This window comes from Oryx dammah, unplaced genomic scaffold (assembly GCF_014754425.2).
Source record: "Oryx dammah isolate SB20612 unplaced genomic scaffold, SCBI_Odam_1.1 HiC_scaffold_2, whole genome shotgun sequence".
Taxonomy (NCBI): Eukaryota; Metazoa; Chordata; class Mammalia; order Artiodactyla; family Bovidae; genus Oryx; species Oryx dammah.
In genome coordinates this window covers 91147997-91169943 of record NW_024070186.1, presented here as the reverse complement: position 1 = coordinate 91169943, position 21947 = coordinate 91147997, and the positions used below count along the sequence as shown (strand labels likewise).

Here is a 21947-nt window from a genome sequence, read left to right as displayed (position 1 = left end):
TCCCTTGAAATATTTGATGCGGGCTTGATATAAAAGAGATGTTATGGCCACTACTCTGACTACTTATCTCCTTACTTGCTCAAACCCTTTGCACATAGTAAGCAGTCACAGATGTTTGTAAAATTTCAGACATCCATTAACGCACCATTTCTCCCTAGAGAAAGAAGTTTCTGAGGGCTTGTCTGCCAAGCATTCTACATGTCTTCTGGCTCTCTTAACTCAATGCTGGGCACATACTGTGGCACTGTCGGACCTTAGTTAAATGCTTGATTGAATTGATGCAAATTATCTGGCTTGGGAAGAACTTCTTTACCTAGTGAGCCTGGCTTTTCAGTACATCAACACTTCATCAAACCCCTGTCAGATCAGACCCTCAATAGGGTATCTTAAATGCATGCTATTAAAATACTTAAATAGAAGTCCCATCTGTTTGAATAGACTGAGCCTGATGAATCAGCCAGAGAGGTGGGAGGCTGATCCAGCCAGACATGAACCAATCGGGTGGGGAACAGGCAGCTCTGTCTCCCTTTGCCACCCCAGAGTGCTTATGCCAGAATGTACAGATTTATAAACAGAAATCAGTTAGCAAAATATGAGGGCTGAAGCATGCCACAGGGCAGTGTCTGTGGGCTAATCAACAGAGATCTGGCTGGAGCCCTTTGTCCCAGCTGCAGATCATGCTGAAGGGTGCGTCAGAGCAGGAGAAAGAAGCCCAGAGACTTGCCCCTTCCATAATTCTTGCACCTCTGGAATCTAGATTTTGTTTTCATGCAATGGTAAAAAACAGCTTTATTTTGGGAACTGTCACTGGTAAAGTCAGCAAGGACTTAAAGACCTAAGATAAAATACAGTGATGGAAAAGTGTTGAGGAAGCTGCCTTTTTATTCCCCAAGAAGGATTTTGCGCAGACATCCATCCCTGATAAGGTGTCATCAAGCCCTCATTTCCAAATGGTCTTGGCTGCCAGAGTCCTAATTACAATCAGCTTCTCAACCCCACTGTCTCCCTTTTCCCACCTCCCCTGATATACCCTGGATGTGGATCATACTCTGGTGCTGCATTAAAAAAAGAAAAAGTTTTTTGGGGGTCACTCTTCACCACACCAAAATACATGTTAAAAAATATTCTTTTTGAAGTTCCATTCCTCTGATAATACTTAGGATATGAGGCCTTGTGCACAATAGATGCTCAATAAATAGTTTGTTCAATTAACATGAATCATTTCTCAGTTTCCTGCACTAAGAAGAAAAAAATGTGATGTGCTTTCTTATTATCACCACTGATCTGATTTCTCTTCTGTTCTGCTGTCAACTTTGCCCCTCCATACCCATGTCCTTAACCCAGCTGCGCATATACACATGGAAACACAGTCCCACTCTATCCCATTTGGGTTATTCTACTGCTGCTTTAGGGTTTTTTTCAGAGTATTTTTTTTAATTAGAGGAGAAGTGAAAAGAATAATGTATAAGTCAGACGTTCTGGATTCTGGTCCTAACTGGACCATTTTGTTTGGATCTAAGGTAAGTGAATATGTATTCAGATTCCTCATCTCAGATATAGTAATAATAATAATATATGACTGACTCACCTCCCAAGTTGGTTCAAGTGTCAAATGAGCTAATATATATGAAAGTCTGAGAAAGAGACTAAGTACTTCAAATGACTCTTACTGTAAAAACCTAACCACTTCTGAGTTCACGTACCCAATAAAACACATACAGTGTCAAAAAAGTATAGGAGAGGCCCTGTGGTTGAGATTCTGTACTTCCACTTAAGGGGGTCCAGGTTTGATTCCTGGTTGGGGAACAGATACATGAGAAAAAAAAAAAAAAGTCTTCCATAGTGTGTCCCCCTGGGAAGTGGGCCCCTTCTCACTTTCCTCCTCAGGAGAGGCTAACTGGCTGGCTTTCTGGACCCACATGGGATGCTTTTACTCTGATGAATTCAATGGGGCCTAGAGTCAGGCCCTCAGCTTTGTAGCATCAGAATTCAGTTTTGGCAGAAACTCTTGAGTTGATCAGCCTCAAGATGCTGACTCATGCCCACTCACAGGAGACTGATAAATAACCAGAATGCCCATTTATTAATTTATAGTGGGGAACATTTAGCCTGCTCTGTACCTTTGCTCGCTATAGACCAGTTGCAAGGGAAGAGGAAGTATCAGAAGGTTGCTCAGTGAGAAAGGAACTTTGATAAGGGGAGTAACATCAGGCTCTGCTCATTTGGCTTTGCTTTTCTCCAGAAAGTCTGATGTTTCTGACACCCTGGCAGGCACCCAATTCTAGAATTTTGCTTACATGAGTCAGAATGTGCCAAGCATTCCCTTTGCTCGACCAGCCCTCTTCTGACCTACACATTGTTATTTACATATGTTGATCCTTTTCAGACCTCCTGCAATGGTTCCCAGAGCCAGTCTGCTGGCCAGGCTGGGGTTTATTGCCACAACAGCACCTAGAGGATTTACAAAGAAAGATTTTTTTTCCCCTCAACTAGAAATTCTAATTTATTGGATCTGGAAGGGCGTAGGAATCTGAATGTTTACAGGATCCCGAGTGACTCTGATCATTAGCCAGGTTGGGGAACCACTTATTTGGCTAAGAATCTATACTGTCCCTTTAAGATGACTTTGCATATTCTGATCTGATCTGTTCTGAACTGATTGTATAGGTTAACTCTGAGAACAGAATGTTATTTCCTAGGTCTCAAGGGCCAATCAGTGTTGCATCCTTGAACCAACCTTCCTTCTTTCCTTCCTTCCTGTCTTCTTTCTTTCTTTTCTTCCATAAATATTTATAAATACCCAATGCATAAGGAAGCTTACCAAGAGAAGATTGTGGCAATCAACACTTGAAGCACCAAAAGCAAAAGCTGTTTTTAGGTGATAATAGACTTTGAGGATTAGGATATATAATCCCAGTGCATAGACCACTCTGAGGCCAGCCTGACATGAAACAATCCAGAGACAATTTCCCTGTGGTAAGTAATGCTGGGTCTTGGTATACTTCCTGAGCTGATGTCCTCTAGGAAACAACCTTGTGCCCACAAATGGCAACTGATGGAAACTCTAAGGACTATGTATCCATCCCACTTATGGCCAAGAAAACACGTCATCGTCTTTCCTCTCAAACACGGTTCTCATCTTACCAGCACCTGGCAGTGGCTAGCTTCTGTAAGAGTACCACCATCAGGGGAATCAAATGAGCGTCATCTAAGGAGGGGTGCCAACAAGTGATGGGTATCTCAATATACCAGCCATTTTGTCTCCATAGTTGATAAGCCTTCTGCATCACAAAAGCTACGGTTAAGGGTTAATATTCCCATTTTCCAGATGAAGAAATTTAACTTCAAAGAGGTTAAATGAGTTGCTAAAGGTCCTACAAGCAGTAAGTGGTAGAATTGGGATTAGAATCCAGGCCCACTCAGTCTCCAACTTATATGCCCCTTCCCCATGACCCCATGGTGCTTAGTAAAGAGGGTTGTGTGTGTGTGTGGTGGTGTTTTTTAAGAAATTTTGAGCATAAGATTCATTGTGCTATAGCTAATACTTAAAATTTCTCTTTACATAATAATGTATATATGTATAACAATTTCCCAGGTGGTTCAGTGGTAAAGAATCTGCCGGCCAATGCAGGAGGCACAGGAGATGCGGGTTAGATCCCCGAGTCGGGAAGATCCCCGAGTCGGGAAGATCCCCGGAGGAAAAAATGGTAACTCCAGTATTCTTGCTGGGAAAATCCCATGAACAGAGACTGGTGGGCTATGGTTTGTGGGGTCACAAAGAGTCGGACATGACTGAGCACAACAACACAGCACCATACCAATTTAAATATCGATATATATAGTAGCATCCAAGTTGGCATTTGGTGATGCACTAAGTCTGATTCCTTTCTGCTATAGCTGGGGACAGGATTGGGAGTCAGGATACCTGATTATAGTCCTGGCTCAGTCATGTACTCACTGTGTGCCTTGAGAAGCTCATTTTTCCTAACTGGGCCTCAATTTTTTCATCTAGCCAGATGAAGGTGAGACTAGATCTAGGGTTGAGCTAGATCTCTAACATGCTACGATTCTAAGAATCTGGTGACAACAGTCACCATCTTTCTTAACTATTTTTATATCAAAGCATAGCAATTGAATTCTAGAAAAAAAGAAAGTTGAATATATATATTATTGTTGTTGAGTCATTCAGTCATGTCCGACTCTTTGCAACCACATGGACTCCAGCATGCCAGGCTTCCCTGTTCTTCACTATCTCCCAGAGCTTGCTCAAACTCATGTCCATTAGTCGGTGATGCCATCCAACCATCTCATCCTCTGTCATCCCTTCTCCTCCTGCCCTCAATCTTTCCCAGCATCAAGGTTTTTTCCAATGGAACATATATATTAGAAAACTATTTTAAAATAACACATTTATTAAGACCTATATAGATGCCAGGGACTATAATAACTAATTTACAGACTTTTGATTAATTCTTATCACATCAACTATTTTTATTTATCCATCTCTCAGGAACAGAGAGAGAAGTACTTTGCCCAGGACAGCGTGGCCAGTGGGTAGAGAAGCCAGTACTGAAATCTAGAACTAATTCTACAGCTATCTCTCAAATGTGGCCCTACCCTCTATTCTCTTGTTTTATGGCTCCCATAAATGGTATGATGACTATATAGAACATTTCTTAAAGTTCCATTTGACATTACCTGACCTTGAAATATGAGGAAAAAGCAGCCCACACCATTGTAACGGAATTTTCCTGGAGACTTTTGTTATTGTACGATTATCTCTCCCTGGGAGGGGGTCTATAAAAGTCAGACTGAATATGGGTTTAGAGAGTATGTTTTCATTTCAACTGTATGAGAGAAAACATTATACTGGTCAGCAGACCCTGGCTATAAAATTGGTTCTGTTTGTTAGCTTAATTAGTATCCTTTGTTTTCCTAATATTAAGCTCATAAAAGTTAGCCCCAGTTCCTTTGACTGCGTCTAAATAGGAGGAAGTAAATCAATGAAGGAAAAACTCCTTTTCTGTCTGTTACTGATCCTGTGGAGATGAAAAGAAGAGAGAGGAAGAGATGGTTACTGGCAGGAAAATAGAGAACTATCAAAGGTTTGGGTCTTGGACAGACTGGGGTAGATGCATCTGACTTCCATCCTCTTCAAATGATGCCTCGATACCTACCTGTTGTCTCTGATCTTCCTGGACAGGAAGTCAGGTGGCTAGTCTGAGCAATGGTCTAGAAAGGGCCATAAACACACCAGTCTAACCCTAACCCTAACCCACCCTATCAGCCTCATCTTCATTAGGGATGATGCCTGAATCAAACCACAAGAGTGTCCAATCCTGGGACCAGGGATAAGAGAATAGGGAGGAAGATAGAGGTAGTGTCCCTACTTCCTTCCATTGGCTTGCTCACTACCCACAGGAAAGGGTTCTCTTTCTCTTGTGTGCCTTGAATTACATGTCACACAGGTGGGTTGGTGAGAATTGAAAAAGGCTGTCTATAAACTGCTCAAACAAATTTAGAAGTCATTCTGCAACACGTACTCAAGTCTACACTATCAGTAATGTCAGAAAAGTTTGCTTTACTTTTATATCAATAGGTTATGGCATTTTTTACTAAACATAAGAGTGACACAAAGCTGAAAAGTAGAACCACAGAACCAAATCAGAATGTAAAATTGTCTAGACAGTCTAGAGTGTTTTGTCTAACTCAGTAAGTTAAAGTGTATCAGAAATAATTGCAGAATTCTACATTTAGGCTAAAAAAAGAAAACCAGCTCTGCAGGATGGAGGAGACTACCTGGACCGTGTTCATTCATATAAAAGAACTGGGAACTTGAATTAACCACAAGTTGAATATTTGCCACCACTATGATGTGTCTGCTAAAGAAAACCAACCCAACCTTTGACTGCAAGAGGGGAAATGAGGTGGATATGACAGGCAGCCCTGGTCCTACTGCAGTGAGCTGTGGTCAGACCGCATTGAAGTACTGGGTTCCGTGGTAGGTACCACAATTCTTGGGGGATACTGACCAACTAGAGCAATGGCAAATAGAATGGTGAGAGTCAGAAAATCAGAGAGTTGATAGAAATGGTCATATTTAGCCTAGAGAAGAAAAAAAAAGTCAACCAAAGGAACAGCCCGATCATTGCAAATATTTCAAAGGCTCTTATGTGACTGGCAGAATGAATTTGTCCTTCCCTGTCAAGATGTAGAGCAAGGCTAAGGAATAGAAGCTAAAAAGTCAGAATTCAGAGCTATTTAATAGCTGAGCGAGTGTCCTGGGCAGGGGGGGGCTCCCAGATTCTAGAAGTACCATGTTGCTAAGACTACCTTTGAGGAGAGCTTTCCATTAGGCAGTGGGAGGTGAGAAGGGAGGAAACATTATTTATTTGATTTATATTTCCTACACCAAAGAGACCACCATTTTCTCTGTTTTCCCCCAGTTGGATTCACTTCTCTGATTTCACCTGATATTTCATATTTTTTTTTCTTCAGCCTTAATTTGGGAGCCACTGACATCTGTTGCGAGTCCAGGCTTGAGGGTTCAAGTCCTGTGACTTTCTGAGCAGGGACCACCACTTTGGAAAACCTGAGTCTCTTAGGAATTCTCCCCACAGTGAAACTTAAGCTCCTGTACTCATCCATTAGCTTAATAACAGAAATTCTCACTTTGCTTTTTGAACATATGTTAGGCAATAATTGTTTCTGCTGGAGAAATATTTTTATTATTTCATATATTATACTTTCATTTCTTTGAGTTTCATTTGGTAATTCTTACACACTTTCCCCCTGCTTTTAAAAATGATGAACAGACCTTTGATAATAGATTAATTTTAATTTGTTACATGAAAGAAAAAAAAAAGATGAACAGGAAGTTTCTACTCTGAGGCTTGACTGTGTAGTTAAGATGACACCAGGAGACTTTTCACTGTAAAGTCATCCTTTTCACTGTAAGTCATCCTTTTCACTGTAAAGTCATCTGCAAAGAGATTGACCACCATAATACCTTCATTCCTTTCCTCACTGCTTTCCACTAGAAAAGGAAGGCAATCATTCTTAAAATCCTCAGTGCAGGAGCTTAGGAGAGTTTTAGCCCAGATTTCTTTTCAGGAGAATAATAGCTTGGCTTCAAAAACCTTGGAATAAAAATAATAAGAAGAACAATACTGACAACAGCAATAATACTTTCATAGTACTTTCTATGTGCCAGGTGCTATTTAAGCATTTTATGTAATACAATAGTTTTCACAATAACCCCATAGTAGGTACTATTATCTCCATTTTGTAAATGGAGAAAATATGTTATGGGGAAGTTATGTAACTTGCCTAGGGTCGTGGAGATAGCAAGACTATGTAACTGAAAGTTGAGCTCATGAGTTCTGGCTCCAAAATCCAGGCTCTTAACCACCATACTAAATATACTATTATGCCATGTACCCTTTCATTTTTAGAACAGTACAATTTCTTAAGATAAAGTCATGACTAAATTTCTGGTTTCAACATCTTATAATCTTTATTTAATGTGTACTTTCTCTGTTATAAAAATAATATTGTTGTAGCTAAGAGTCCTGACTTTAATGCCAGCTAGACCTGAACTTAGACGCAGGCTACTCACTGATAAGTTACTTAATTTCTTTAGTTTCCTTATATGTATATCCATAGATTTTTAAAGAGGATTAAGTGAGATAAAACATGTAATGTGCTTAGCAGAGTACCTGGCCTAGAGTCAGTACTCAGGAAATGTTAGCATTTATTAATATGTATTACAATCAAAAAGAGTATGGCAAGGCTGAAAGTAGAAAGAAGAAAAAAATTAAACCACCCAGAATTCCACCCCTTGAGCTATTTTCGTTTTGTCTTTTATCTGTGTGTAAGAGAAATTAATTTTTTGTTGTTTATATTTCTGAGCGGAGGTCGTGGTAGCTGTTTGCCAAGTCACGATGGGTGGTGGAGAGGAAATTTGGAGGTAGATGTTAGGGTGTATGTGTATGCAGAATTACTGGCATAACACAGGAGGTAAATGAGACTCCCTGCTGCTGCTGCTGCTGCTAAGTCGCTTCAGTCGTGTCTGACTCTGTGCGACCACATAGACAGCAGCCCACCAGGCTCTCCCGTCCTTGGGATTCTCCAGGCAAGAACACTGGAGTGGGTTGCCATGTCCTTCTCCAGTGCATGAAAGTGAAAAGTGAAAGTGAAGTCGCTCAGTCGTGTCTGACTCTCAGCGACCCCATGGACTGCAGCCCACCAGGCTCCTCCATCCATGGGATTTTCCAGGCAAGAGTACTGGAGTGGGGTGCCATTGCCTTCTCCAAAATGAGACTTCCTAGGGGACAAATAATTTAATATCTGAATTAGATCTTCTGAGCAGTTCCTGATAAAGACAGAGAAGGAAGCCATGGAGGGCCTCAAGATTTAGAACTACCCCTGTCAGAATGGACCATCTTTGTAATGTCTTTATCAGTTCAATCCAGTTCAGTCGCTCTTTGTGTGTCCTTCTCTTTGCAACCCCATGGACTGCAGCATGCCAAGCTTCCCTATCCATAAACAACTCTCGGAGCTTGCTCAAACTCATGTCCATCAAGTCGATGATGCCATCTAATCATCTCATACTCTGTTGTCCCCTTCTCCTCCAGCCTTCAATCTTTCCCAGCATCAGGGTCCTTTCTAATGAGTCAGCTCTTCATATCAGGTGGCCAAAGTATTGGAGTTTCAGCTCGAGCATCAGTCCTTCCAATGAGTATTCAGGACTGATTTCCTTTGGGATTGACTGGTTTGATCTCCTTGCAGTCCAAGGACCTCTCAAGAATCTTCTCCAGCACTACAGTTCAAAAGCATCAACTCTTTGGTGCTCAGGCTTCTTTATGGTCCAACACTCACATCCATACATGACTACTGGAAAACCCATAATTTTGACTAGATGGACCTTTGTTGGCAAAGTGATGTTTCTTCTTTTTAATATGCTGTCTAGGTTGGTCATAGATTTTTTTCCAAGGAGGAAATGTCTTTTAATTTCATGGTCACAGTCACTATCTGCAGTGATTTTTAGAGCCCTAGAAAATAAAGTCTCACTGTTTCCATTGTTTCCCCATCTATTTGCCATGAAGTGATGGGACCGGATGCCATGATCTTGAATGTTGCCATGGTCTTTTGAATGTTGAGTTTTAAGCCAGCATTTTCACTTTTGTCTTTCACTTTCATCAAGAGGTTGTTTAGTTCCTCTTCGCTTTCTGCCATAAGGTGATGTCATCTGCATATCTGAGGTTATTGATATTTCTCCCGGCAATCTTGATTCTAGCTTGTGATTCATTCAGCCTGGCATTTCGCATGATATATTCTGCATATAAGTTAAATAAACAGGGTGACAATGTACAACCTTGACATACACCTGTTGAAGCCTTGCTTGGAGAATTTTGAGCATTACTTTGCTAGTGTGTGAGATGAGTGCAATTGTGCAGTAGTTTGAACATTTTTGGCATTGTCTTTCTTTGGGATTGGAATGAAAACACCTTTTTCAGTTCGGTAACCACTGCTGAGTTTTCCAAATTTATTGACATATTAAGTGCAGCACTTTCACAGCATCACCTTTTAGGATTTGAAATATCTTCCCTGGAATATGTTTTTATAATAATAAGTCTCCAAAAGCCAAGCCTTAGATACTCATGCCAAGAGACACTCATGTAGCCTTTCATCTTCTCCAAGTCATTCTTCTCCGCACAGTTCCTCCCAGGGCCAGCCAAGGGGGCCTCTTCTGTCTTTATCTCAAGTCAGGCTCTTAGACGAGTGGGAGCACACAGAAACCAAGTTAAATTACATTAGGCAATAGTCCTGTGAATGCTTTATTAGCAGCGAATCTGGACCAGATAGATTGCTTCCCTGAGGGTTTGCGTTAAGGACAACCACGAGAATCCAAGGAGAAAATATTAATACCTGACTAGACTACGTTATAGTCACAGCTAATGTTTCTGAGGGATAGTTTAGGGGGGAATTGTACTTAGCACTAAAATCCAGACACTGAGGTTACTATTTAATAATTCACTTTCTTTGCTTATTTTTATGCACAAGTTGGATATCTTAGATTGGCTTAAAAGTTACTACTTATCCATTAAGTAAATTCATATCTTAAAGATTTCAGATCTTTTGTGTTGCTAGAATCATAACTTAATGAGAAAGATTAAGGGGTAAAAATAATATAATAGATCAAGGGCCTCTCTAGTTCTGCGGTTAACCTTTGGGGGAAAATTTCCCCCAAAATCTTCTTCTTCCACCCACCTATGCATAGATTTTTCAGCTGGGTCTAGTTAGCCATGATTACCTCTTGCTCTCACTATGGGAACTAGTCCTTAATTTGATAGAGACTGTTAGGAAAGGGAGAAAAAAAAAATCTGGAAATTGCAGATAAAATTTGAGCACATCTTAGGTGATGTTCTAAAAAGAAATATCTCATATAAATCTTTTATAGGCATTTAGTAGAAAGTTGTTCAGGACGCTCCCCAGCAGGGTAGGCTGAGCGGGTAGGAGTGAGGAGGGGCGGGGTTTAGAAGGAGAAGCGGCTTCCCAGGCAAAGCCCGGATGCAACGGGAACTCAGGCAAAGGTTAAGAAGAAACGAACACAGCCTTGGGTGTCCAGAGAGTCAGGTTTAAAGAGTCCAGAAAATGAGGTTGTGGCCTTGCCAGGGCACCAGTGTGGGAGATGGAGGTGCGAAGAGAGGACTGAAGAACTGCAAGTAACCGAGGAATCCAGACTTAGAGGAACCTTTAGGGCATTCAGACGAGGCGTTCAAAGGAAACTCTGAATGCGTTTCAGGGTTGTTTGGCTCCTGCGTCAGTAACTTTGGGCTTCAAGTTTTAAAAAATCTGACAAAAGTGTAGATTAAACAAGATGGATATGTTCTTTTCTCTCAAACAACCTAAAGTTGGAAACTTGGTAGTCCAGAGCCGATCTGCAGCACCACAACGTCAAGGATGGCGCTTATTCCTTGGCCTGCAGTTTTCCTCTTCAGGACTGCCTCACTGTCAGGCTTTCTGCAACTCCAGCCTTTACATCTACCACGCAGGTAGGAAGAGGGAGGAAGCGGGGAAGAACCAAATAAACGCTTATCAAGAGTCAGTCAGTCCGCTTTAAAGGCTATTCTCTGTAAGAATCCCCACTGTGATCCCTACTTATATCTTTTAACCCAGTCTGTTTTACTTGACCAGTCCTAAAAAGAGAGGCTGTAGAAATAAGAGTTTTTTAAGCTTGGTATTCAGTTGTTTTTAAATAAAATTGGGGTTTTCTTAGTACGATACAAGGAAATTATGGATATTAAACACAATAATCAGGCTCTACCACAAACCCCAACCATAGGACAGAAAAATTATTTCTAATTCCCAGTTATGTGTTGAGTGAAGCTCTGAGGTGTTCTCTAGATGTCCTTTCACTGATTCTGAGGAAGAACAAGACAGTTTGCAGACAGCTGTTTCCAAAAACAAGTCAGAACTAAGTCAGTTTAAGGACAGATAACAATGCGATTAAAGAGAGATGCCTGTGAGAAGGCCTGGAGGAAGTATTAAAACATCATCATGATTACAGTGGTGGGTAAAGTGATGGGATTATGACTTTCCAGTTTTCTGTTATGCATTTGTTGTATTTTCCACTTTTTAAAAAAGAAAAATAGAGGATTTTCTGTTGAGTTCTTTTTTTTTTTACTGTTTTGATACTTCGTTTAGAGGGAGGGCGTTTGGGCCAGCCTACTTAAAGTAAAACATATGTCCAACGTGCAAACTAAGCCAAAAGGCCACAAAAATGTGTTTCAGAAACCAGACCAGGGCATTTGAGATTGCCTTTGCATAAACATTTTGTGTGTGTGTGCCCTTGCATAAACATATTGTGTGTGTGTGTTATATTGACTCCATATCATCTTTAAAGATGCCATAAAGAGCTGGCAAAAGCCCCCAGGAAGGAAAATTAGAAAATGAGAGAGCTGCCCTAGGAGAGTACCTGAAGAGCTGGGAACAGCCAGAGGCCTGTTGGAAGGGGGACCTGGGTTCTAGGTCTTGCCTCATCCCTGCCTTTAACTGGTGATAGGATCCTAGGAAAATTAACCTATCTTGTCCTGGTTTTCTTACCTAGAAAATGAGAGAATAGGACAAGATGATCATTAAATTTTTTTTTTTTACTCCTAAATAGTTTTATTTTATGTTATTGTGCAACCGAGAGAGAAAACAGAAATATTTTGCAAGGTAAGGGTAAGGAGGAATGAAAGTAAGCAAGTAGTCTTTACATGGGAACAGGTTTAGCATGCTGACTGCAATTCTAGCACTAGAAGGGGTTCCCCAGGTGTACCTTGTTGTAGCCATCCAATTAAAATTCCTGAAAAAAAGGAATTACTTTTGTAATCTAAGCCAATAAAATGGACTAATTCCTTGAGAAAAATTTTAATGCAATTATTTTTTTTAAACAGCATTAATTCTACAATTCTCTTAACCTTGCCATACAGTTTTCCTTAATATCTCTTCTTTCAAACTCCCAGTCCTTTTCTCTTTAAAGCTCCACCGGTCTTCCTGTCTTAAATTTAGAAGCATCCAGGGGTCAGTTTATATTACTTTGTGGATGATTTTTAATTAAAAAAAGTATGTACTTTTAATTGGAAAATTTAGGGTATGCATCTGTGTCTGTTTGTGTGCGTATATGCAAGGGATTGCTATGGCTCTTCTGAAAGATTGTCCTGGAAAATATCTTATAATCTAATATACTGCTCTAATGAGATTGTTTTTCTAATGCAAATGAGGCCCGGAATTCAGCAGAAGAAATGGAGCTTCTCTCCCTGCACTACCACACTAATTATACTTATTTTGTTAACACAGCTCTTCCTTGAGCAAAGTTTTGCTCCTTCTTCTTTCCACCAGTAACTTGGGGATCAGGACATAAAAGTCTGGTTCTTGGGTGGGTGGGGAAGTCAATGAGCCAAATGTTAAGTGAGAGAAATCAGAACAGTACATATTTAGCTGCAATTTAGTGGAAATTAAGGCTGTTCACCTTCACTGTGGCCTCAGTGCAGCTTCTGCTCCTTGGTCCCTGTGAGCCTTCATGATTACTTGGATCAACATGGGAATTCTAAAGCCTCTGCACTAAGCCCCTGCTTTCATTTCCTTGGCACTGATATTCCATGAAACTCCTCTTTCAAAATCGCCCTTCACTGTGACAGAGAAAACCCTTTCCAACCGTGTTCCCTCATCCTACCCTCCAGAGAAAGAGGTGCCTCTCCATTTAATATCTGGGGCCTTCCCTGGTGGTCCAGTGGTTAAGACTTTGCCTTCCAATGCAGGGAGTGCAGGTTCAGTCCCTCAGGGGGGAACTAAGATCCCACAGTCCTTGGAGCCAAAACACCAAAACATAAAACAGAACAATATTGTAACAAATTCAAAAAATTTGAGTGGACTTTAAAAATGGTCCATGTCAAAAAAAAAAAAAAAATCTTAAAAATGTTAATGTCTGTAATGTATACTCCTCCAGAGTTCCCAGAGACCATACCTTTGGGTAAATCTGAAGGAGCTGGGCTATCCAGCTCTCCTTAAGCCCAGACTTGGCACATTATTGAAGACTACAAAAGCCTGAGGCAGAAAAGTCTAAAGGGCAGTGTAGGTCCTCGTTAAAAATTCTTAAAGACCTGGAGAAGGGATATGCAAAACTTCCTTAAAATATTTTGTAAACTTCTCACCTTTCTGAATCCCACTTCCTTCTTACCTGCCTCTCCTCTGTCTTCTTACCCAATCTTTCCCTCTGGGAGTCAGCTTTATCTTCTAAGTCATTTGGCTTCCGTCAGCTTTTCCCTCTCCCCTCCTGATCACATGGCACAACTAAGGCTCAAAAATTAGCTGTCCAAGAAAATGTTCTTTCTCTTTAGAGCTCAGGGGTGATACTCATCATTCAGCATTATACAATAGGGACAAGAATCATACCCTCATACAGTTCTTGCAAAAATTAAGTGAGATAATATATCTCATTAAGTTCTGAGAATAGTAACTGTATGTTGTAAGTTCTGAACACATTTTAGTTCCTGTTATTACTAGCTGTATTTTCCTGGCACATCACATTTATTTTTTTTCCTTTTCTAGCAATTCCCCATTTGCTTCTGTTTTCCATCCTAAACTATCTATACTGACCATTTCTGACTTTTTAAAAACGATGTTTTTTGAAATATAAATTATCCACTTTCATTTTCAAAATGCCTATTACTCCTCAAGTCCTTGATTTCTAGAAGGTCATAAGAGAAAAAATACCATGAAAAGAACTTTCCTTCATAGCATGGACAGTCATGGAGGTACACCAAGTGAACCTCCCATCAAGAATTTGCTCTGCAGTTTTAAAGAGTATAGCTGACCGCCTTCTTTCAGTACCTCCAGGATCTGCCCCAGCTTTCTAGCCAGGCCGCATGCCTTATATACAGGCACCTGCCTTACAGAGGTGTTTGTCATACATGTGCCTGCCTTATAGAGGTGGTAGTTCCTCCCTCCCATCACCCTCTGGTACTATCAGGCCAGGAGGAGTGGGCATGAGTGGAGTTTGAGAAGAGAGGAAGAAAATTTTGGCAAAAGGTGGGGAAAGGCATGCATATGGACATGGACTGTGGTTTGGAGCAGAAATGTATAAATTGTGTTCAGGGAATAGTAAGGTTGTTACAGCGAAGCAAAATGTATGAAACAGAGCAATGAAATAGAGGGGTATGGAATAGTAAAATCAGTGATGAATGATGACTAGCCTGAAGGTAATTGGTCAAGAGCTTAAGGCAAATGCAAAATTGTCTAGATTTAATGCACGGAGCAAGAGTAAGTAATTCAGGCTTATAAATATTAATAATGATAATTGGTCTTGTTTTTAGAGGGCTTACTGTGTCTGAGTTATTGTGCAAGAACCTCCTAAATGGTCTCCCTGAATTTCTTCTTGTTCTACTAATTCTTATGTCAACAGAGCAGCCACAGTAATTTTTAAAAACTGCAGATCTGATCATATTGTTGACTCCTCCCTCATCCTTCTTAAAATTCTTACTAGTTTCCCTTCATTCTGAGAAAGACCAAAATCCTTTTCATGGATGACTAGGTCCTGCCCAATCTTGACTCCAGCCTTTTCAGCTTCAAATCTTGTTCTCTTTTGGTTCCATAACCCAAGTCCTGCCCTCTCCTGGCGGAGTGCTTTCACAGATGCTCTTGTTTATCCTAGACAGCTCCTGCCAGTACCTCTTGGTCTGGTTAATGCGGCTTTATCCTCTATATCTCCATGTAAAGGACACATTGTCAGGGAAGTCTAAGCTAGGTTCTGCATTAATCTCTTGGAATTTTCCTTCATAGCATTGGACAGCCATGGAGTTACACCAAATGGATCTCCTGTTAAGAATTTGCTGTGCAGTTGTGAAGAGTATAGCTGACTGACTGTCTTCTTTCATTGCATCCAGGACCTGCCCCAGCTTTCTAGCCAGGCCACATTCTTCCAGGTAGCCCCAACCTAATGACTAGACATAGTGCATAGTCCTAGTGCCTGGTCATTCTTGTCCAACATGGAATTCCTCTAATGGGCAAATTTTGTTCCTCCCTCTCAACGTGGCTGAGCCTTTGAGAGATCTGCATTGCAGTCTGAGACTCTTCTGCCCAATTCTGTTTCCTCTGCCCTTAACGTTTCTCAAACATTAACCCCCTTGCTACTGCTGCTGCTAAGTCACTTCAGTCATGTCTGACTCTGTGCGACCCCATAGACGTCAGCCCACCCGGCTCTCCTGTCCCGGGGATTCTCCACGCAAGAATACTGGAGTGGGTTGCCATTTCCTTCTCCAATGCATGAAAGTGAAAGTGAAGTCGTGTCCGACTCCTAGTGATCCCGTGGACTGCAGCCTACCAGGCTCCTCCATCCATGTGACCTTCCTGGCAAGAGTACTGGAGTGGGTTGCCATTGCCTTCTCTGTCCAGTTGCTAACTCAGCCAGCTGAACTGAGAAGTACTCACTCCATGTGCTCAGTCATGTCTGACTCTTTGCGACCCCGTGGACTGTAGCCTACCAGGCTTCTCCATCCATGGGATTCTCTAGGCAAGAATACTGGAGTGGGTTACCATTTCCTTCTCCAGGGGAATATTCCTGACCCAGGGATCGAACCCAGGTCTCCCGTATTGGAGACAGATGCTTTAACCTCTGACCCCGACCCCCTACCAAATCTCTTATGCTTATAATTCTGTCTTTGCAACTGTTCCCTGGAGGACCCAAATGACACATACCACTTAGAACTTTTTAAACTGATGTATTTATTTGTATGATATCTAATGTTTGCACCACACTGAAAAATTTGTGAGGGGAAGGTCCAGTTTTGCACTCAAAATTATATGCTTAGTTCTCTTCCAGAGTACAAAAAGGCACTTAAAAGCTATTTATGACAAGAAAGTAAAGTATTTTTACATGCATTATTATCTTACTAATCCTTTGAGAGTGGTTCTATTTTTGTGACATTTTGAAGATGAGGAAACTAAATGAGAGATTAGCCCAAATTTGGATCCAGGTGTGTCTGATGTCAAACATCTTCTGAACTGCTGCTTAATTCCTTTCTGCTCAGGTGAAAATGAGGATCAAAATGATTCTTCAGCTAGGGCCCTTGGGTTTTTACCTTGCTGGGTCCTTGATCCAACAAATATTGTAAGCTTGATTTGAAAGCTATCTTGCCAAATTAGTCTTTGTATTTCTAACAGTGATTGACACTGAGAAGTACTCACTCCATGTGCAGCAAACTGGATGGGCAGCGGAGGGCAGGGATGATGCTTAAAGATGATTCTTGCCACCTCTGTAGATACCAGTAGAGGAGTGTGTCAACTCTTTGGATTCTCAGGAGGAATCGATGTCCAGGACTCTGGAGCACAATCTTTTTTGACCACCATTCTTGCCCCCACAGGCAGTGTCCCCTGCAGAGTTTCCATTAAAGCTGCAAAGAGAAAATAGTGCATCTGAGAACCAATCACTTCTCTCTTGCCTTCAGAGTCATGATGTACTTAACGCAGCTAAGAATAAATGATTATGGCAAAGCCTAGGAGGAACCTTCTAGAAAAATTTAGCCAATTTATTTCACAGGGGGAAAAAATCGAGACCCAGAAAGGTGAAGAAACTTGCCCAAGTAGCTGAGGTGGAACTGAAACTGGATCACATATTTCTCCATTCCTGACTGCCAGCTTGCAGAAGAATCTATGGATCTTCATTTTGCTTCTTAGCAAGAAGGATAAACTTTGCTTCAGAGAGAGTCACGCAACCCCCTATTGCTGGGATGTGGCCCAGGGAGAGAGGGATGGAATGAATATGGGGTTCTAGAATAGCAGTACTGCGCAAGAATCAGTATTTCCTAGACAAGCCTGACTTGTGAAAATAAGATACTCACTGGCAAGAGAAGTGTAATTGCTTGACTATAGATTACCTAATGTAGTTTGGATCTTATCATTGCAAAGTCTGAGTGAATCTGAGTTCTCCTGCACTGCTTCCTCACATCTTTAATTGTTCTGGCCTAGAGCAATCACTGCTTTCTTTCAAGGAGCTCTTGCCACTGTGCTGACATTGAGTGTCTCTGTGTGAAGATTTGTGCCTTTCTGGTGTTGTTTTCATCTTATAAATTAAAAAGGAGGCAAAAATAGATCCTGCCAAAGGTCACACCACCTCAATGTTAGGACCAGACTCTCTTCATTTACAAAGGGATGCTCAGCCTAGGAGGGGTGGACCAGGTAGCCCTGGTTCTCTTCCAGCTGCTGGTCCTCTCTGGTGCCTGTCAGCCTGCCAGAGCCAGTGCAGCAACTCTCTTAGTGCCCATCATTATCCTGGTTGGCAAGGAGGCCCTGCTGGGTTTGGAGAGGGTCAGGGCACAGGGCCAGCCAAGATAAGAGGCCACAGAGAAGAAATGAGGAAAAAAGTCCTGGGGAAATGCATCAAAACAATGCTGAGAACACAACTCTGGCTATAGACTAAGGACTGGCAAAAAAGTGAAATAGCCCCGTTCAAGGTCAGAGCAGTGAGGACATTCTCAAGTTGGAAACTGAAATCAATTCTCCTTTCCTTTCAGCCTGGCAGCTGAATCTAGTGGGTGCCTAGGAAGCTAGAACACTAAGAGACAGCCCTGGCAGCTGCATGAGCAAAAGGTGAAAGGGCCCACAGATACAGGGCCAGGGCCAGACAGGAGCCATCCTTTGACTCTTGTCATGGGTCCCTTGCTAATAAAGGCGGAGCCACTCCATGGCCCATGAAGGGCATTGTGGGAGTATCTATTCTTGTGGGTTCTTGGTTTTCCATGTGTTTGTTTTTAAAATAAAGGAATCATATGTCCTTGTAGCTAAGACCATGTTTTGATGAGAGTGGGGGTGGGAAGAGGCTCTTCTTCTACCATGAGTTTTAAAATTCAGGACAGGAAAGCTGCTGCCCTTCTTACCAGAATCAGTTCTTGCCAAGACAGGTTCAAATGTTTTGGGTCAATGGAGCAAGAGGAAGGAGGTGGGGGGAATATAGAAAAATAGAGCTCCTTTTCTCTCTTCTGCTTCACTGCTTGATGGGTACATAAAGGTGAATGTTTAGGAGTTGAGAAGGAGGCAAGGGAAAATAGTGTCCAGAGGAATAAAAAGTATCAGAGAAAGAGAATTTTTAAAGAAAGAATAAAATCCATAGTTTGAAATTTTTAGCAGGAAAGACACATTTTTCACACAGATACAATTTACGTAGATCTGTAAATGAGCAAATAAATTGAGAAGGGAAAGGGGGAAGCAATGCAATGGCCAGAACAAGGTCTGCTGGAGGCAGGTCTGCTAGCTGCTGTGATAGACAAGAAAAAGAAAAGATGTGTTTGGAGTGAATTTTCACATTTCAATTCAACATATACTGGGCATCTAAATTAGGCGCCAGGCATTGTGCTGGATACTGGGTATTCAGAAGCCTCCATGATAAGAGTTATACCACTAAGGAACTCAGATTCTGGGAGAGAAGAGAGATCTGTTCACAGACAATCTCAAAACAAGGCATAATGTGACAGATTCAGTAGAGGTACAAGCTACATGCTACAGAAGACAGATGAGTCTGACCTGAATTCCATCTAGCAGAGCACAGAATTTGTCACAGAGGAAGTAACATTTGATCTAGAATGTGAAAGAGGAGGTTTTTTCCCCCATTTTCACTGTGCTTTGATGTTTTCCTTATATGGAAAGGTAAATTTATTAGCTTAAGAAAACTAAATCTCTCCATTTTGCATTATAACAACTTCAGGGACAGCATGTGAGATGACTCGTTGGAAATGTTATTGTTGACTGAAAAAGTACACGCTACCTAAAAGTTGAGAGTTATGTTTTATTCCATGAAAATTTTTAGGACTTAAGCCTGAGAGGCAGCATCTCAAGTAACCTGAGAGACCTTCTTTGAGGATGGGGGACAGGGGGGAGAGCCAGGTTACCTACAAATTTTGCAACAAAGAGCAGGAAGGTTGAATGTCAAAAGTTTTTTTTTTTTTTGTAAATTAAGGAAAACCAGATACCCCAAGTTAAGAAATTTAGAGCTTTTCTGTGTATGGGAGGATGCTCGAGACCTCCCACATAAGTCATTCCTTCGATAATACACCTCAGCTATGTAGGGCCAGTATCCTGGGTTTTTCACATCCTGAGCTTCCTCAGGGTTCATCATAGGAAGTGGCTGCAGTTTGATGGCTGCTAGATGTCAGGTATTCATTCCTTCCCGAGTACCCTCAGTTCTCACCAGCTCACCTTCTGATGGTGGCTGCAGTTGTTGACGATTGTGACAGCCTTTGTTTACTGATATGGCAAGAAATATTCCATTTCTCATTACCTATCAGAGGTGAGGTCCAGACACAGTTGCTCCAATAGCCATGCAAAGGATCTTATGGAAACAAGAGAATTCAGAGTCTAGAGAACCTAACTAGCTACAATGAGTAGAAACTTCTCCAGGGTAAAGGGCAACTCATTATTTAAGAAAAGCAATTTTGCCCCTCCCTCGATAATATGCAACTATTGCATTCTTATTATTATACCTCAGATCATATTTATAATCTATTATTTTTACATGTGAAATTACTTTAAGAACATAGCAAGTATTTAAAGTTAGAGATTGGACTGCTTCACTCAGATGTTTTAACCAGAGGTCTGCAAACTTTTTATTTAAAGATCCAGATAGCAAATATTTTCAGCTTTACAGGCCATGTGGTCTCTGTTGCAACTACCAGTTTCTACCGTTACAAGCATGAAAATAACCATAGGCGCTTTATAAATGAATGAGCATGACTGCTTTCTAATAAAATTTTATTTACAAAAACAGTGAGCTGCATATAGTCCTGCTGGTGCTGCTAAGTCGCTTCAGTCCTGTCCGACTCTGTGCAACCCCATAGACAGTAGCCCACTAGGCTCCTCTGTCCCTGGGATTCTCCAGGCAAGAGTACTGGAGTGGGTTGCCATTGGCCATAGTTTATTGACCTCTCTGCTTTTAACCAACCGGAGAAGGCAATGACACCCCACTCCCGTACTCTTGCCTGGAGAATTCCATGGACGGAGGAGCCTGGTAAGCTACAGTCCATGGGGTCGCTAAGAGTCAGACACGACTAAGCGACTTCACTTTCACTTTTCACTTTCATGCATTGGAGAAGGAAATGGCAGCCCACTCCAGTGTTCTTGCCTGGAGAATCCCAGGGACCAGGGAGCCTGGTGGGCTGCGGTCTGTGGGGTCCCACAGAGTTGGACACGACTGACACAACTTAGCAGCAGCAGCAGCAGCATTTAACCATCAGTTTAATCAACTCTCCTCCGACTCTCCCACTTCTATAGCATGAAGGGCAGAGCAGATATCAATTAAGAGCATAGCCCTCCTTTCTAGCCCCTCATCAGTATTTTCTGAAGAGTAATTTCCTTTTGTATTTTAAAATCAAAGCATTCTATTCTACCTTCTAACTGAAATTTCCACCTCCATTTTTTCTACCTCTAGCCAGTCATGTCTTAATAGCTACATGGATTAGTATTCTCATGCCTAGCAACAGCTGTGGCTAAGCTGCTCTGGAAACAGAATTTCCAGAGCTCTATCCTGCACTGTGGCATAGATTGCCAGTTGTTAGCCTCAATGTTTATTCTTCTTTCCCTAGTAATATAACCCTCAATATTACTTAGGCATATAGCTACCCAGAATGCAGACACTTTCTAGTTTCCTTGTAGCTGACCATGACAAGGTGATTAGGATCTTGCTAATGTGAGGTAAAAAGAAATATTGTGCAGCACCTTTCAGGAAACCATTTTAAAAAGCAGTTGATGTGTAATGATGTTGAGCAAATGTCTGACCTGAAATTAGCATGTTGACAAGTCTAACTCTGAAGAACCCTTTGACAACAATACTTAAAAATAAAATAAAATAAAATAAAAAGCAGTTGATGGGTGTCTTCTGCCCTTCTTCATCCTTTCTCCATTATTCCACCTGGAAAATTGACGTGATGACCAAACTCTAGCTCTTCTCTTTGTCTATGAGGGCAGAGACTTTGTCACAGAATGTCAAAGCAGTGATGTGGAAAAGGGGTTAATACTTGAAGACTGTGGATTTTCATAGCAGCCCCAGGCCACCTTACTTTGACCTGATCCAGAAATAAACTTTTGCCTTGTTTAAGTCACTGTTACTTGCAACCATACCTAACTGTAATTAATACCTTGCTTTAGATTTTTAAATAAGGAAAATTTTTTTGAAATGAAGATTGAGGTGAGTTTCACTGTAGGTATTAAAATGACTATTTTTAAAAAACAATAAAGTTTTTAGTCTTAAATCATTGAATATTTATGATTGTCAAATGCAGAAGAGAGCACAGGTATCTCTTTGAATTTATTGGAAGTTTATATGATAGCTTGTAAATGTTTTGCTTCTTATGAATTCAAATAACAAAGAGAGGCAATGGAGAAACATTTACTAATATCCTGGAATCTGGAGCCTG

The 21947-nt window shown here is 41.2% G+C and overlaps 1 non-coding gene across 1 annotated transcript; it reads left to right on the top strand.

Moving 5' to 3' along the window:
- Positions 1–21281: 21281 nt before the first annotated feature.
- On the top strand, positions 21282–21346 carry LOC120860005. Its single transcript, XR_005720216.1, has one exon. It is a non-coding gene; the product is annotated as a small nucleolar RNA SNORD78 (small nucleolar RNA).
- The last annotated feature ends 601 nt before the right edge of the window (positions 21347–21947 follow it).